Source organism: Hippopotamus amphibius, chromosome 7 (genome assembly GCF_030028045.1).
Source record: "Hippopotamus amphibius kiboko isolate mHipAmp2 chromosome 7, mHipAmp2.hap2, whole genome shotgun sequence".
Classification (NCBI taxonomy): domain Eukaryota; kingdom Metazoa; phylum Chordata; class Mammalia; order Artiodactyla; family Hippopotamidae; genus Hippopotamus; species Hippopotamus amphibius.
Window position 1 is genome coordinate 69,664,860 of NC_080192.1, and position 15,680 is coordinate 69,680,539.

A 15,680-nucleotide genomic window follows, 5' to 3' on the forward strand; every position below is an offset into this window, starting at 1 on the left:
CAACACTCTCCTCTCGGCCTTGGCAGACATCACTAATCAATCGCTTCAGTGGTTCCTCCCAAGCCCAGACTCAGCCTTAGAACCTTTCTCAACCCAGGAGTCCAGGGAGTTACGAGTCATAGATCAGAGCTGGCAGGCCAGATTAAACCCATTCACCCAGCCTTGCCCAGGCAGGAGACTGTGCAGTTAGCCCTGCAGAGGCTGCTCTTGCTGGGGCACTTACATGCTCCCAGGTGATCTCCTGGTTGCATTGGGGCTGCAGTCCAGCTGGCTGTGCCTCCCCAGAAGTGCCCTGGCTGAGGTTCCTGGGGTCTTTTCAACCTGCCCTGGCTCCCATCACTAACACCAAGCATCAGTTTCTGGAATCTCTTTTCCTCCCGTTCCCTAGGGCTCACTGGAACTGGGAATACTGTCCTTAGCCTGGACGCTTACACTGTGATTTTGCCCAGACCCTGGCACATCCCCTTGGGCACCACACCTTGGTCGCTCCCACTTGTGGCCTGGCTCTCTGTTCATGCCATGTTCTCGTGGCGTGCCCCCCGCCGCCCATCCCACAGTCTCAGCTGCAATTTTGTGCCCTGGTACTATGTCCACTGGCACATCCTCATTGTCTGAGCAGACCCCTGGCCCTGCCCCTCCTGCTGCCCTGCGCTTGGCTGGCCTCTGAGCTGACAGATTCCCCAGTAAGACTCATGACAGGACACCCAGGACTTTCTCACCAACATACTTTCTAGACCAGCTTGGGGAGGTGGGTTGATTAGAAACGATAGGAAGAAATATTGTTTATGTCTTCTTCTGTTTTGGGGAAAACAGTAAATGATAGAGAGAAATGACAGAAATGTATGAAAAACTGCCAGTAATTCAGCCACCTGGAGATAACCACAGTTATTGTGCTGGCAAAGATCCTTCCAGTCACCTCTCAGCCTCCGCACCCATTGAGATCTGTGCATATCAATTGTCTTAAATGGTATCATGCTGTTATTCGACCTGCGGTTTTCACTCATCCATATGTCACGAGCATTTTCAAGGATGCCAATGATGAGAAACATGTTTTCTCTTTCCTAGAATGTAAATTATACTCCACAGAATTCTTTTTTTTTTTTTTTTCTTTCACCTGGCATATCTGCATGCTTCTTTGGAGACGGAAACTTTACTCATGTTCCATTTCCCTCCCACAGTCATAGACCACCCATTGGGTGTCCAGCCAGTACAACAAAGATGATATATCCCACCTCCCCTTGGTCATGTGACTGAGTTCCAGCCAATGAGGGGGAGACCAGAAGAGGACTATGTACAATTTTTTTGGACGTGTCCTGTGGCGGTTTTACACGCATCCACAAGTTCTCAGAAACTCCTTTCATTAAGGTGAAGCCTAATTCCCCTCCCCTTCGGTGTATGCTGTACTAAGTGACTAGCTTCTTTTTTTTTTTTTTCTGAAACTTTTTTGTTGAATGAAAGATTCTTTAAATTCTATAGTGCTTTACAATCTTCAAAAGTTTCACACACATGATTTCATATAATCCCGTAATAACCCTATTTTCTCCCACCCCTCCCCCATCCCTCTCCCCACTGGTAACTACTAGTTTGTTCTCCATATCTGTAAGTCTTTTTTTGTTATACTCACTAGTTTGTTGTATTTTTTAGATTCCACATATAAGTGATATCATACAATATTTATGTCTTTCGTGTGTGTGACATGCCATGCCATGTAGCATAATGCCCTCCAAGTCCATCCATGTTGCTTCAAATGGCAAAATTGTGCTCTTTTTTATGGCTTAGTAATATTCCATTGTAGGTATGTACCACATCTTCTTTATCCATTCATCTGTTGATGGACACTTGGGTTGCTTCCAAACCTTGGCAATTGTAAATAGTGCTGCTATGAACACTGGGGTGCAGATATCTTTTCAAATTAGTGACTAGCTTCTAATGGATAGAATATGGCAGAAGTCATTGTGTGTGACGGCCAAGGTTAGGACAAGCAGGCAGTTGGCTTCCTCCTTGCTCTCTCTCATAATAAGCATGATGGGGGAGCTAACTGCCTTGTCATGAGGACAATCAAGAGGCCCCTATAGAGTGGCCCACGTGGCAAGGACCGGAGGCTTCTTGCCAACAGCCACATGACAGAGCCATTTTGGAGGCAAATCCTCAAGACTCAGTCTAGTTGGCATTCAGATGACCACAGTCCTGGCTGACATCTTGACTGAGACCTCTGAACTCCTGACTCTCTGAAACTGAGATAATAAAAGTTTATTGCTTCAGACTTTCCTGGTGGTGCAGTGGTTAAGAATGCGCCTGCCAATGCAGGGGACACGGGTTCAACCCCTGGTCCAGGAAGATCCCACATGCCTTGGAGTAACTGAGCCCGTGCACCACAACTACTGAGCCTGCACTCTAGAGTCCGTGTGCCACAACTAATAAGCCCTCATGCTGCAACTACTGAAGCTTGTGCGCCTAGAGCCTGTGCTCCACAAGAGAAGCCACCGCACTGAGAAGTCCGCACACTGCCATGAAGAGTAGCCCCCGCTCACCACAACTAGAGAAAGCCCGCAAGCAGCAATGAAGACCCAACATGGCCAAAAATAAATAAACAATAAATTAATTTTTAAAAAAATTTAAAAAGTTTAAAAAAAAGTTTATTGTTTTAAGTAACTAAGTTCTGGGGTAATTTGTTATGCAGCCGCAGATAACTGACACACGGCCTTAAGAGGATGGGCGGGCCTTTGCTTCCCCTTCACCCTCTCCCTGGACGGAAGGCGGGTGTGGGCTCTGCCATCCTGGATCTTTCACATGAGGGCAACATGCTCAGGACGGAGAAGCAACATAGACGGAGTCCGGGCCCTTGATGGCTTCCTAGAGCAGAGTCAGCATAACAACTCACTCTTCCTTCTGACCGGGAGGGAAACATCTATATCAGTAGGGCCAGAGCTTCCCCTCCAACGTCGGGCCTCCCTGGTGTGTGGGTTACAGGTGTGTGAAGCTACTGATTGCCTCCCTTCCTGGGCCAGTGGAGCTATATGACTGCTGTCACTTTCCCTGTGTGTCAGAAAGCAGAAACAATTTGGGAAGCTTTGGATCTCGGTCACAACCACCAAATTTTATCCAAATTCTTAGCAAGTCAGCCATTGCTTGGTAGTTTGACATGTGCTTCTCTCCTTGATAAGGCCACCAGGTGGTCATGCCCTGAAGGGGTCAGTTAGATCTTGGCAAGCGAGGCTGGTGGGTGCTATAGGTGGTCTGGCTTTCCCCAGGTGCAAGAGGCCCTAGCGTGATGGTCACTCCCCCTGCCTGAGCAGAGGGCCGACTCAGCAAAGCAGGGTGACATCTCTTCCCCAGCCTCAGAGAGCCGCTCTCAGGTTGCCTTTGACTCCTTCTCTCCCCTCCTCAGCTGCCCCCACACCCCAACCTGCCTTGTCTTCGGGCTCTGCCTGCCTCAGGAACAGACGCAGCAGAGCTGAGGTGCTGCCTTCCATTTTCTCATAGGCTGCTTTATTTTTTTTTTGGTTTTTTAATTACTTTTTTATTTTTTTATTTTTTGACCATGCTGCATGGCATGTGGGATCTTAGTTCCCCAACCAGGGATCCAACCTGCGCCCCCTGCAGTGGAAGCGCGGAGTCTTAACCACTGGATCGCCAGGGAAGTCCCTCATAAGCTGTTTAAAAACGTCATTTCTCCCTGATGATGGTCATGGGTCACACATGACACATGAACCAAGCCTCACGTGGACAGAATTCTATTCAGAGGGATGGGGCCTGGATGGCTCAGCTGGTAGAGCATCAGACTTTTAATCTGAGGGCCCAGGGTTCAAGTCCCTGTCCAGGCACCAAAAATAAAGAAGCAGAAGAGGGATGGGCCTGGGGCTGTCCTGATTTCCCCACTCAGAACAGTAGAATCTGAATTTTTACAGCTTGGTAAGATTCCCCTGACTCAGGGCATCAGCCGAAGGGTCCTCCCTTTTGTTTAAACTCGGGACTGTGTGAAGTCACAAAAGGATTCGTTTTAGCATGAATGACCTCACATTGAGATGTGAGAATACATTTTACGACACGGCATCTACAAACACAGACTCAAATCCACGTGTCTGTAAATACAGCACAGTGAGTTCTGGTGTCACTGCCCAGAGCTTCTCACTAATGACCAGAGGGAACCCCGAGGAGTGGCTGGGAGATGACGTTGGCTTGGACACAGTGGGCTGCTTTCCTGTAAAGCCCCTGTGGCCCCTTACACCCTCCACGCCCTCCACATCATGCCAACCCCGCACTGCTGGTCTTGGGACTGGGTGTTTTCTTGTTTCAGGGCCCTTATTGTCAGACTAGTTTTATTATCTGCTAAGGTGATTGCACAAAGTTCACTTTGAGCATTAAGGGACTTTTTTCCTTCTTTTTGGGAGTAGATTATTTACTGTGGTAAAATATACATTTACAAAAATGTACCATTTAATAATTTTTAAGGATACAATTCAGTGGCATTAAATACATTCACAGTGTACCATCACCATCATCTACCTCCAGAATGTTTTTATCACCCCAAATGGAAACTCAGAACCTATTAAACAATAACTCCCCATTTCCACCTTCCCCAGCCCCTGTAACCCTACTCTATTGCCTGTTTCCATGACTTTGCCTATTCTGGGTACCTTATATAGGTGGGATCAGACGTTATTTGTGCTTCGTGTCTGGCTTATTTCACTTAGCCTAATATCTTCAAGGTTCATTCATGTTGCAGCATGTATCAGAGTTTCATTCCTTCTTATGACTGAGGATTTTTTAATCAATAGATTTTCATCAAGGATTGATGTTTCCAATACATTCTGACAAATTCCCGCAGACATTTATTAAACCTGGAATCAGCTTTTCTCTTTCCTATCCTTGTTCTCTTTATCCTTGACGCGGCATCTGACACCCGACAGTGTCTGGGCAAGGTGTTTCATTCTGTTCTCTTGGATGAGAAGTGGGGCTCCCAGGTTGGAGTCTGGGTGGGAACAGACGCCCTGTGGAGTGGCGTCTTTCTGTGGTGACAGCTCAGGGACACTCAGGGACACCCTCCACTCCCACATTCTGTAAGCCTGGCTAACATCATGCTTTGGCTTTTTCCAACGTGGCTTCACGTTGCTTATTTGATTTAACCCGAAGCCCATGATGAAGGCTGGGGGTCAGTGTTTCTTTTCCCTCTGAGGAAACTCAGGCCCGGGGAGGTGATGGGTCTTGCCTGCCCAGGAGGTCAGTAGCATCGCTGAGACTGGATGAGGGCACCCAAGTCCAGGAATTCTTCTATTACCTTGTCAGGTGTCCCAAAGGCAGCAAAGGCCTCAGCCTCCCTCCTTTCAGCCTCCCCCTCCTCCTGCCTTGAGGAGGTTGGCTGAAGAGCATAGACAAATGGCGAAGGATGAAGCGCTCTTTCCATTCCTCAGCTTGTGGCAAAGCCAACCTTCTTTGGAGCTACCATTAGGGCTGAGTCTGGAGACCTCAAGAGGCAAGGGGTGGGGGAAGGTGGCCAAATGGGTTGCATCACCTCCTGGGGACTTAGGGCTAAAGCCACGGGGCTGGGAGCTTTCTCCTTTCTTGTGTAGCCTTCCTACAGGAAGTGCCAGTAACGGTAGCCTTTTATGAGAATAAATGTTTCATGCACGTGGTTCAAATATGATGCGATACAAAGAGGATGCAGGGAAGAATCTCCTCTCACTGCTGTCACCAGCACCCAGCTCCTTTCTTAGAGGCATCAACATTTTCTACTTTTGTATATCTTTTCTGAGAAATGTTATATATACATGCAAGTACATGATATACATACACACACACACATATATGTATGTATGAATGAATGTGTGTGCATGTATGTGTATATATACATATACATATCAACATATACGTATATATATTCTTGCTTCCGGCTTTCTTTCACAGTATAATAATAGCATATTGTACATACTGCTCTGTGCCTTGCCCTTCTCCCCACCTCCACAATATATAACGGTGATAGCGACGAACGTTTAAGTGCTCACCACGTACTGGGTACCGGCCTAAGAACTTGATACCTATTAATTGTCTTAATGCATTCAATCTTCCCAATAACCCCATGAGGTAAGATTATTATTTTTCAACCCTACTCATGATGGAAACCATGCAACTTAAAACAACCCTGAGATAATATTTTTCACTCATCATGCTATTAAAGATCAACAAGCTTGCTCACACACATGTGGGAAAGGGTGTGGGAAAATTGACAGTCCATAGATTGTTGGCAGGCAATCCAGTGATATCATTCAAAATGATAAAGGCACATCATTTTGGCCCAGCAATCCTCTAGGAATTTTCTAGGAATTTTCCCTGCAGATACACTTCACGAATGCTGAATGACTTGGGTACAAATTATTCCTGTAGCATTGTTTGTAACACCAAAAGTTTGGAAATGACTTAAATGCATATCAATAGGGGCTGGCTAAATAATTATGATATATTGCCATCCATTCACTGAAATATTAGGTTATGATTTTAAAAACGAGTTAACTCTTTATGCATAGAAGTGGGGTGTTCTCAAAGATGGAGACTATAAACAACAGAAATTTATTTCTCACAGTTTTAGAGGCTAAGTTCAAGATCAAGAAGCCAGCAGATTCACTGTCTGGTGAGAGACTGCTTACTGGTTCATAGATGTTCTCACATGGCAGAAGGGCCTAGAGAGCTCTCTGGGCATCTTTTATAAGGTCACTAATCCCATTCACAAGGGCTCCACTCTCATGACTAATCAGCTCCCAAAGGCCCCACTTCCAAATACCATCACATAGGGGATTAGGTTTCAACAATTAAATTTGGGGCAGGAGGGGCACAAAACATTCAGTCTATAGCAGAGAGGCAGTGCAACATAATGGTTAAGAACCCAGATGTGAGCCAGGCTCCCTAGGTTTTCATGCTGGCTCTGCTGCTTATCAACTGTGCAAATTTACATTGTTACTTTACCCCTCTACACCTCTGGTCTCCTCATCTGAAAAATGGGGTCTGTAATAACCACTTTTGATATGCCCAGCCAACCCAAAGCAAGTGACAAATAAGTGTTTATGATTATATGCCACTGGGATTTTGTGGGTGCTTGTTATACAGCATGATTGTGGAAACAGCTAACTGATACATGCATATGGTAGGTGCTCAATAAATATTGCTTAGTAGAAAACTAAGCAAGCCCTTATAATGGGGAACTTCACAGGTTACCTGAAGAATGCCTCCATATAGGACCCAAAGAGAAAGCTCTTTGGGTTAATATCCAAAGTATAACCAAAGCACTGGGGTTTTATTTATTCAACAGGCTGTGTTTTGAGTACTAGCCATTCTGGAAGCTAAAGCACATACAAATAGAATAAGGATTGACCTTTGTCCTCAGGGCTCACAATCTCTGGAAGGAAAGATTTGCAAACAAGTAATTACAAGGTGATGGGCACTTGCTATAACAAAGGTGTGGACAAAGAATGCAAAAAAGGGAAGCAGCACATCAGCCTATGGTGGACCTGGATTGACAGAGGTGGCTTAGGAGGGGGATGGTGCCCGGTGAGGAGGAAAGGGATTTAAAGCAGTAAAGGTAAGCTGAATCCAGGGTGGGAAGGGCCTTGAGGGCCCTAGCAGGGAATCTGAGTGCCATTCTTAGGGTCCGAGAGAAGGAGGTAGGATCTGGGGGCAGAGGAGTGCCATGTTCAGGTTTGTGTTTTGGGGAGATAACTCTGCAGTTGATGTGAAAGGTGCAAAAAGCTCCTGCTGCAGGGCTCCGGATGTGGGGCATTTAAATCTTACCTCTTACTGCAGTCAGAATTGACTGGGGACAACTTCTGGGGACAGGACTGATCTGGGGCTATACGACCCCAGGTGAGGCAAGAGGAGAAGTGCAGGGGTTGATAACCAGAAAAAGTCCTTTCTTCCAACTCCCCTGCTAGGAACTGTACCAGTTAGGAAGGTGTTTGGCCGCAAGTAGCAGGAAGCCTGGCTGTATAGAGGTTTAAACACACAGGGGAGTCTTTTTCTCAAAATAAGAAATCAAGAGGAGGCCATTATAACATTGCTGTTGTAGCTCAACAACTCTGAGATTTCCTTTAGCCTTTCCTTATTTATTTATTTATTTATTTATTTATTTATTTATTTATTTATTTATTTGAGGTGTAGTTGATTTACAATATTTCAGGTGTGCAACAAAGTGATTCAGTAAATATATATATATTTCAGATTCTTTTCCACTATAGGTCATTACAAGATATTGAGTATAGTTCCCAGTGCTATAAAGTAGGTCCTTGTTGTTTATCTATTTTATATACAATAGTGTGTATCTGTTAATTTCAATTTCCTAATTTATCCCTCTCTGCCCCCTTTCCCCTATGGTAACCATAAGTTTGTTTTCTATGCCTGTGACTCTGTTTCTGTTTTGTAAATAAGCTCATCTGTATCTTTTTTTTTAACATCCATATATACATGATATCATATGGTATTTGTCTTTTTCTGTCTGACTTACTTCGCTTAGTATGCTAATTCCTAGGTCCATCCATGCTGCTGTAAATGGCCATATTTCATTCTTTTCTACGGCTGGATAGTATTCCATTGCATATATGTGCCACATCTTCCTTACCTATTCATTTGTTGATGGACACATAGGTTGCTTCCATGTCCTGGCTATTGTAAATAGTGCTGCTATAACATTGGGGTGCCTGTATCTTTTCAAGTTAGAGTTTTCATCTTCTCCAGGTATATGCCCAAGAGTGGGATTGCTGGATCATATGGTAGCTTTATTTTTAGTTTTTTTAAAGGAAACTCCATATTGTTCTCCATTGTGCCTACTCCAATTTACATTCCCAGCAGTGTAGGAGGGTTTCTTTGGGCCTTTTCCTCACGGTCTTAGATGATTGGTACAACTCTAGGTATCTTGCACACATTAAGAAGAAAACAGAGATAGAAAGATGAAAAGAGAGGGCCCACGCCAGCTGAATCCATCCCCTTCTATCAGGAAAGCAGAAGCTTCTGGACTTGACCCTGTGAAATCCACTGTGTCTCTCCACCTCCATTCCAGGCACTCACCTCAGTGGGTCCCAGTTTATCACTATCCCCCATTAAAGGGGCCCTTAGAAGTAGATCCAGCACCTGTGTCAGAGGTAGTGGTTGGGGCTAAGCAGAGTGCGGAGGGCTCCTGGGTCATCTGACACAAGCACCATTGTTGAAATCCCCATGGGCCTTTTCTACGCTGAGCGGGTGCAGGGGGCCTGGGGCCATCTGCTGCTTGGAGCCTTGTGTCCTAGGAGCAGAGACTATTAGTATTAGTAGCAGAGAGTATGCTCTAGGGGTCATGTTGTCCATATAACTCTATGGCTGGTCCCCTCTATTGGCAAGTCCATAGTGCACTTACCCTGGAGTGAGAGGCCCTCAATTCTTCCAAAGTCCACCTTGGTGGCTGTATCAGTCAGGAGAGGCTGAGTCATGCTGTGGTAGCAAATAGCCTGAAAAACATAACGGCTTAGACACAAAGTTTATATCTTGTTCATTCGAAACGTCCATCATGAGCCCACTGGGGGCTCTGTCCCATTTCTCCCCCTTCTGGGATGCAGGCTAATGGGTGGCCACCATTTTGAACTTGCTGGTTGCCAGGACGGAGGGAAAGGAAAGATCTGGAGAGTCTTGAAATGGCTTTTAACTGCTCTGATTTGGGAGAGATTTATATAATTTCCACTCAAAATTCACTGATGAGGACCAGTAATCTGGTAATTTGGGGAAAGTCATCTAATTTCTCCAGGCTTTCTTTCTTTTTCTTTTTTATGAATTTATTTATTTATTTGCTGCGTTGGGTCTTCGTTGCTGCACACAGGCTTTCTCTAGTTGCGGTGAGTGGGGGCTACTCTTCGTTGTGGTGCGTGGGCTCCTCATTGCCATGGCTTCTCTTGTTGTGGAGCATGGGCTCTAGGTGTGTGGGCTTCAGTAGTTGTGACACATGGGCTCAATAGTTGTGGCTCACGGGCTCTAAAGCACAGGCTCAATAGTTGTGGTGCACGGGCTTAGTCACTCCACGGTATGTGGGATCTTCCTGGAGCAGGGATCAAACCCGTGTCTCCTGCATTGGCAGGCGGATTCTTAACCACTGCACCACCTAGGAAGCCCTCTCCAGGCTTTCTTTACTTCATCTAAAAGTGGCACTCCTATGGCAGAAATTGGGTACGGTCAAAATGGCTCTTATATACAGATGTAGAGAACAAACATATGGATACCAAGTGCGGAAAGTTGGGGTGGGAGGCTGGGGGAGGGGATGAACTGGGAGATTGAGTTTGTCATATATACCTTACTAGTAAGAAAAAAAATCTCACTGTACACCTTAAATATACGCAGTTTATTGTATGTCAATTGTATCTCAATAAAAGTTCTCAAAGAAAAAAAAATGGCTCTTATAATCCCTTTAGCCATTGGTTATCCACAGGCAAAAAAATGAAACTCAGATGAGAGGGAGGCTTAAGAGGGAGGGGGTATATGTATACATATAGCTGATTCAGTTTGTTGTACAGCAGAAACTAACACAACATTGTAAAGCAATTATAATGCAATAAAGATGTACGAAAAATGAACCTCAACTTACCCCCACGCCTTATACAAAAATTAACTCAAAATGGATTGTAGATGTAAATGGACTATAAAACTTGAAAAAGCACGGGAGAAAATCTTTGGGATCTAAACCCAGGCCTGATCCACAAAAGGAAAAATGGAGAAACTGGGCCTCATTAAAATGAAAAACTTTCGTCTGCAAATGTCTCTGGACATATAACTCTATGGCTGGTCCACAGTGCACTTACCCTGGAGTGAGCCTCGAAGACAAACGTACTCGAGGGACTTGCAGAGCAGTGACTCTGGAGGGCAGCCTGAGCACCTCCATGCGCGGAGACCTCTGTGACCTGGGCTGTGTCTGCAAAGGTCGCTGTGCTCAGGGAGTGAGTGGCCCCTGGAAGGCCTGTGACCAGGCCCCTGAGGGTGGGGGTCCTGGGGTGTCTCTTCCTGGCCCTGAGACACACTCCTGCCCTTACTGCCTGGTTGTGCGGGGTCACGGCCCCTGGAGGAGGGGGCCAGGCCTCCCTCAGAGAGCAGCCCAGTCTGCTCACAATCTCCCCGGACCCCAAGATATTGGAGCTGGGGCTGGGGCTGGGGCTGGGGCTGGCAGGGCCCTGAGATGGAGCCCCTTCAGCCCCTTTTTACAGGTAATGGAATTGAGGCCCAGAGAGGGTGAGTGAGCTGTAAGGACTCACACAGCCAGTTAAGGAAGGAGACTGAGTGATCTCAGACAGTGGCAGAGGTGCTGCGGCAGGTTTAAAAGCAGGGACTAGACACGCCTCCCACCCCCAGGGGTGCAGCCTGGACCAGCCCCCCAGTCATGCGGAGCCCTCCCCACCCCTCCATGAAGGGAGAGAGGTTTCCAGCTCACCCTTTCTTCCTCCAGGCCAGGGGGAGCACAGGGTCACGCAGACGGGCCCTCACCTCCCTGCATCAGCGCCCCAGGCGGGGAGTGGGGGGTTGCTGGGGGGAGGCCCGGCGGCCTGGGCGTGGGCGCCCTCTGCCCCCCAGGGCCCCCAGCGGGCGCCCCATCCCTGTGTGGGCTGCTTTGACTCCGCGCCGGAGCCGAGCTTAGGCAAACCACGCCGCACTGGACGCCATTCAAGCTTTTACAGGCCCTCAAATTGGGGCTGGAGCCGGAGAGGAAATACTAAAATCCTGTGTACACAACTTCTGTCTGTGTGCGTGCCCGGGCTCCGGGAGAATCAGGCGTGGCGGCGAGGGACACATTTGTACTGTTTTAAGGGCTCCACGCCTTTCCCCCTGCTCTGCTTTTAACAGGCAGCACTGATGTGTCACCTAAAACCAAGACTCCTGGGTGTGGGGCTGGGGGTGGGGGTGCTCTGCAGAGCAGGGGGTGGGGGAGTGGGGGGTAGGGATGGGGAGAGGGGTAGGGAACCGAACTTTTCTCCTACCCCATCCCAGGCCCACAAAGCTGGGTTCAGAATCCCAGGAGCCATGCGCCACACGGTGCACGGCCCAGGCCCCTTCGCTGGCAGAAAGATGCAGCCAGAGGGGACGGTGGCTTCAAGGTCCTTAGAGCCAGGTAGGCTGAGGTGGGAGCGGGGCTCACCGCTTTGCAGCTCTGTGACTGTGCACAAGGACCCTCCCTTTCCCCATCTGTAAAATGGGTACGATAATGATAAGATGCTGGTACCTCTGACGTTTCCTGCGAAAATTAAAGAGATGATATAGGTAGGGAAACAGCTCAGAGTCTGGCACAGTATATGTACTCCCAAATGGTAGCCGTTGTTATTATTTATATGAGATAATAGTAAGAGTACCATTATGAGCCAGGCACTCGCTAAGTGCTGCATGCAGTTTAATTCATTTCATCCTCACAGTAGCCCCATGAAGTGGTACCTTAACCACATTTTATTTATTTATTTATTTATTTATTTATTTATTGGCTGTGTTGGGTCTTTGTTGCTGCGCGTAGGCTTTCTCTAGTTGTGGTGAGCGGGGGCTACTCTTTGTTGCAGAGCACAGGCTTTAGGCACGAGGGCTTCAGTAGTTGTGGCACATGGGCTCAGTAGTTGTGGCTTGCGGGCTCTAGAGTTCAGGCTCAGTAGTTGTGGCACATGGGCTTAGTTGCTCTGTAGCATGTGGGATCCTCCTGGACCAGGGATCAAATCCGAGTCCCCTCCATTGGCAACTGGGTTCTTAGTCACTGCGCCACCAGGGAAGTCCCTTAATCCCATTTTAGGTGAGGAACTAGAACACCAAGGAACTGAATGACTTACCCAAGGTCACACAGCTAGTGACTGGCTGGGTTTGGATTTGAAGCCAGGCAGTCTGCATCAGGGTCTTAGGCGCTTTGCTGCCCCTCTGGACTGCTGGTCAGCCGTAGGTGCCCATGGCATCTTCAGCCTGACACGAAGCTCCCCACACGTGGTCCCCGCCCACCTTCCCAGTTTCATTCCTTCTGAATGCCCTCAAGCACTCCTACCACAGCCAGCGCGCCTCTCCCTGGTTCTGAACCTGTGCTCCTCCTCCCACCGCTCGGCCTGGGCTCCAGCTCCCCCCACCCCCCCACGTAGTGCAAAGCTCTGTCTGCTGACCCTCTGTGCGTTGGGTCTCCAGGGGCCACCCCACCCAGAGAGGCTCACTCCTCTGAGCTGCCCCGACACTCCCCTCTCCCCACCTTCAGGTCTATCCCCTTGACCTTGGGCCACCTTGAGCTGTGGATATGTTCGTCTTCCTCATTCTGGTCCCTCATCAAAACCCCTGCAGGTCTGACCCCGTCTCTAGTGCCGACAGGGTCCCCCATTTGGGGGAATTGAATTTTCACTGATGGTAAATCCAAGCTGATTGGTGACATCACATTGGTGATCCGTGTGAGGGAAACAGATGAGGGGCTCAAGCCAGCTTGCGGGAAGGAGGTGGGGGACAAAGTGGGCACCAGCCCCATATTCCTGACGTTCTGCCACCAGCCCAGGAAACAGACAGGACAGCGAGAGTGTGGACTGGGCTGCCCTGCCCACCCCTGCCTCTACTTCCCCCTTAATTGTCCTGTCATCAGGGTCTCCCAGGAGCCCTGCTCTGTCTCAGATAAGGACAGACACCTCACAGGTGTCTGAGCTCCTTCTGGCTGCGCACACCCAAACAAGCGGCCTGCAAAGGGCATCTGCTCTCCAGGCCAGCCTGTGGTCCACATGATGCCAACCTCAGCTTGAGCTGTGCCAGCTTGCACCTGCAGTGCATCTTCTAGACCTCTGCTGGGCAGCTAGATGCCCCCCTCCTGCTTCCCCCAGGCGGCCCAAACCCTCGGTGCCCACATGCAAGTGATTCAACAGTGTCGTAGAAATCACGTGGCCTTTGGAATCTGGAAGTCCGGGTTTCAGTGCAGTTCCATGAGGTCTTGGGCCAGTCACTTTGCCCCCCATGAGCCTCAGTTTCCCCTTGGGGGTGATGTTCTCTACCTCTTTCCTGGAGATTAAGTGACATGAGGGGTATGAGAGGGCCAGGCACACTGTGGGAGCGGAAGTGGTGGGGTTAAATGGAGGCACACGTCTGGGGGGACTTGGACCCTACAGATAGTCTAGGAGCTGGGCCTGAGTGGATGCCCCGGCCCCAGCTGCGTGACTGCTGCCCTGAAAGGGGGCTGGAGGCTGGACAGCGCATCTGCTCCACGCAGCCCTGGGGGCTGGCAGCCTCCTCCAGCGGCCCATCCCGCAGGCTGAGGCAGGAGCCGTCCGCACGGCACGGCAGTGCCCTCTGCTGGCCAGGCTGGGCTGACACCGGCTGCTCCTTGGCCCAGGGTGAGCCTCACACCTGCCACCACCGGCAGGACCTCCACACCCCTGGACTGGGTAGGTGGGCTGGGCCCAGCCTGGGAGCCACCCTGGTAGGTGGGAAGCCCATTCCCGTTTCACAAAGGAGAAAACAGAGGGTCGGAGACGTGAAATAAACTGCTGCTGAATGGCTGAGCCAGACCCACCCTACAGTGCTCTTCTTCCCACTCCAGATGGAATTGTTTTATGCAAAAAGAGCAGAGCTCAGGCAGGCTGGGAGCAGCGCCCTTCCTTAACTCACAAAAATCAATTAGACCTGCGGGGGGAGGGGCGGGGAGGGATAAATTAGGAGGGTAGGATTAACATATACACACTACTAGATCTAGATATAAAATAGCCAACAAAGACCTACTGTGTAGCACAGGGAACTATACTCAATATTTCGTAATAACTGATAAGGGAAAAGAATCTGAAAAAGAATATATACATATGTATAAGAATATATATGACTATATATAAGAATATATGTATGTATATGTATGTATAACTGAATCACTGTGCTGTACACCTGAAGCTAACAGGACGTTATAAATCAACCACACTTCAATTAAAAATAAATCAAACCAAGGACTTCCCTAGTGGCACAATGGTTAGGATTCCACCTGCCAATGCAGGGGCATGGATTTGAGCCCTAGTCTGGGAGGAGCCCACATGCCACGGAGCAACTAAGCCCGTGCACCACAACTACTCAGCCTGCACTCTAGAGCCTGAGAGCCACAACTGTAGAGCCCATGTGCCACAACTACTGAAGCTCATGCACCCAGAGCCTGTGCTCTACAACAGGAGAGGCCACCACAATGAGAAGCCCAGCACTGCGGCCAGGAGAGGCCCCTGCTTACCAAAACTGAAGAGAGCCCATGCACAGCAAGAGACCCAACACAGCCAATAAGTAAATAAATAAATTTGTTAAAAAAAAAACCATTTATCTGAAAATATAAAAAACAAGTAACACTTTAAAAGAAAGTCAAATTAGACATAACTCCACCTTGCAAGGGCTGCAGAAACATCATTGTTACTTGCTTTTGGAGGTGGGAGTGGGACTCCTCTTCCCTCGGCCCATGCAAGGACCCAGGAGCCTAACAGGATGCCAGAAAAGGGAGGAGTGGGGGTGGAGGACAAACCTTCAATGTATCGGGACCACTGTGAGAGCCTCAAATCTAAGCCTCAGGGAGGCTCTGCTGCTTCCTTGCCAAGATCAGCAGCCCCAGGGCCTTGGGCCCACGTGTTCCCTGGACGCCCCACACCCCCCAGCCCTGCCACCTGAGGTCCCGTCCCTTCCCTCGTGGGCACTGCTACTCTAGGCTACCACATTCTCTCCAAACCACCTCTTGC

At 48.6% G+C, this 15,680-nt stretch overlaps 1 protein-coding gene and 1 non-coding gene across 2 annotated transcripts in view; both read left to right on the forward strand.

Annotated features, from left to right (window-relative positions):
- ATOH8 (atonal bHLH transcription factor 8) overlaps nucleotides 1-15,680 on the forward strand; it is a 67,142-nt gene that overhangs the window by 45,492 nt on the left and 5,970 nt on the right. The window lies entirely within an intron of this gene.
- Nucleotides 3,752-3,824, forward strand: TRNAK-UUU (transfer RNA lysine (anticodon UUU)). Its single transcript has one exon. It is a non-coding gene; the product is annotated as a tRNA-Lys (tRNA).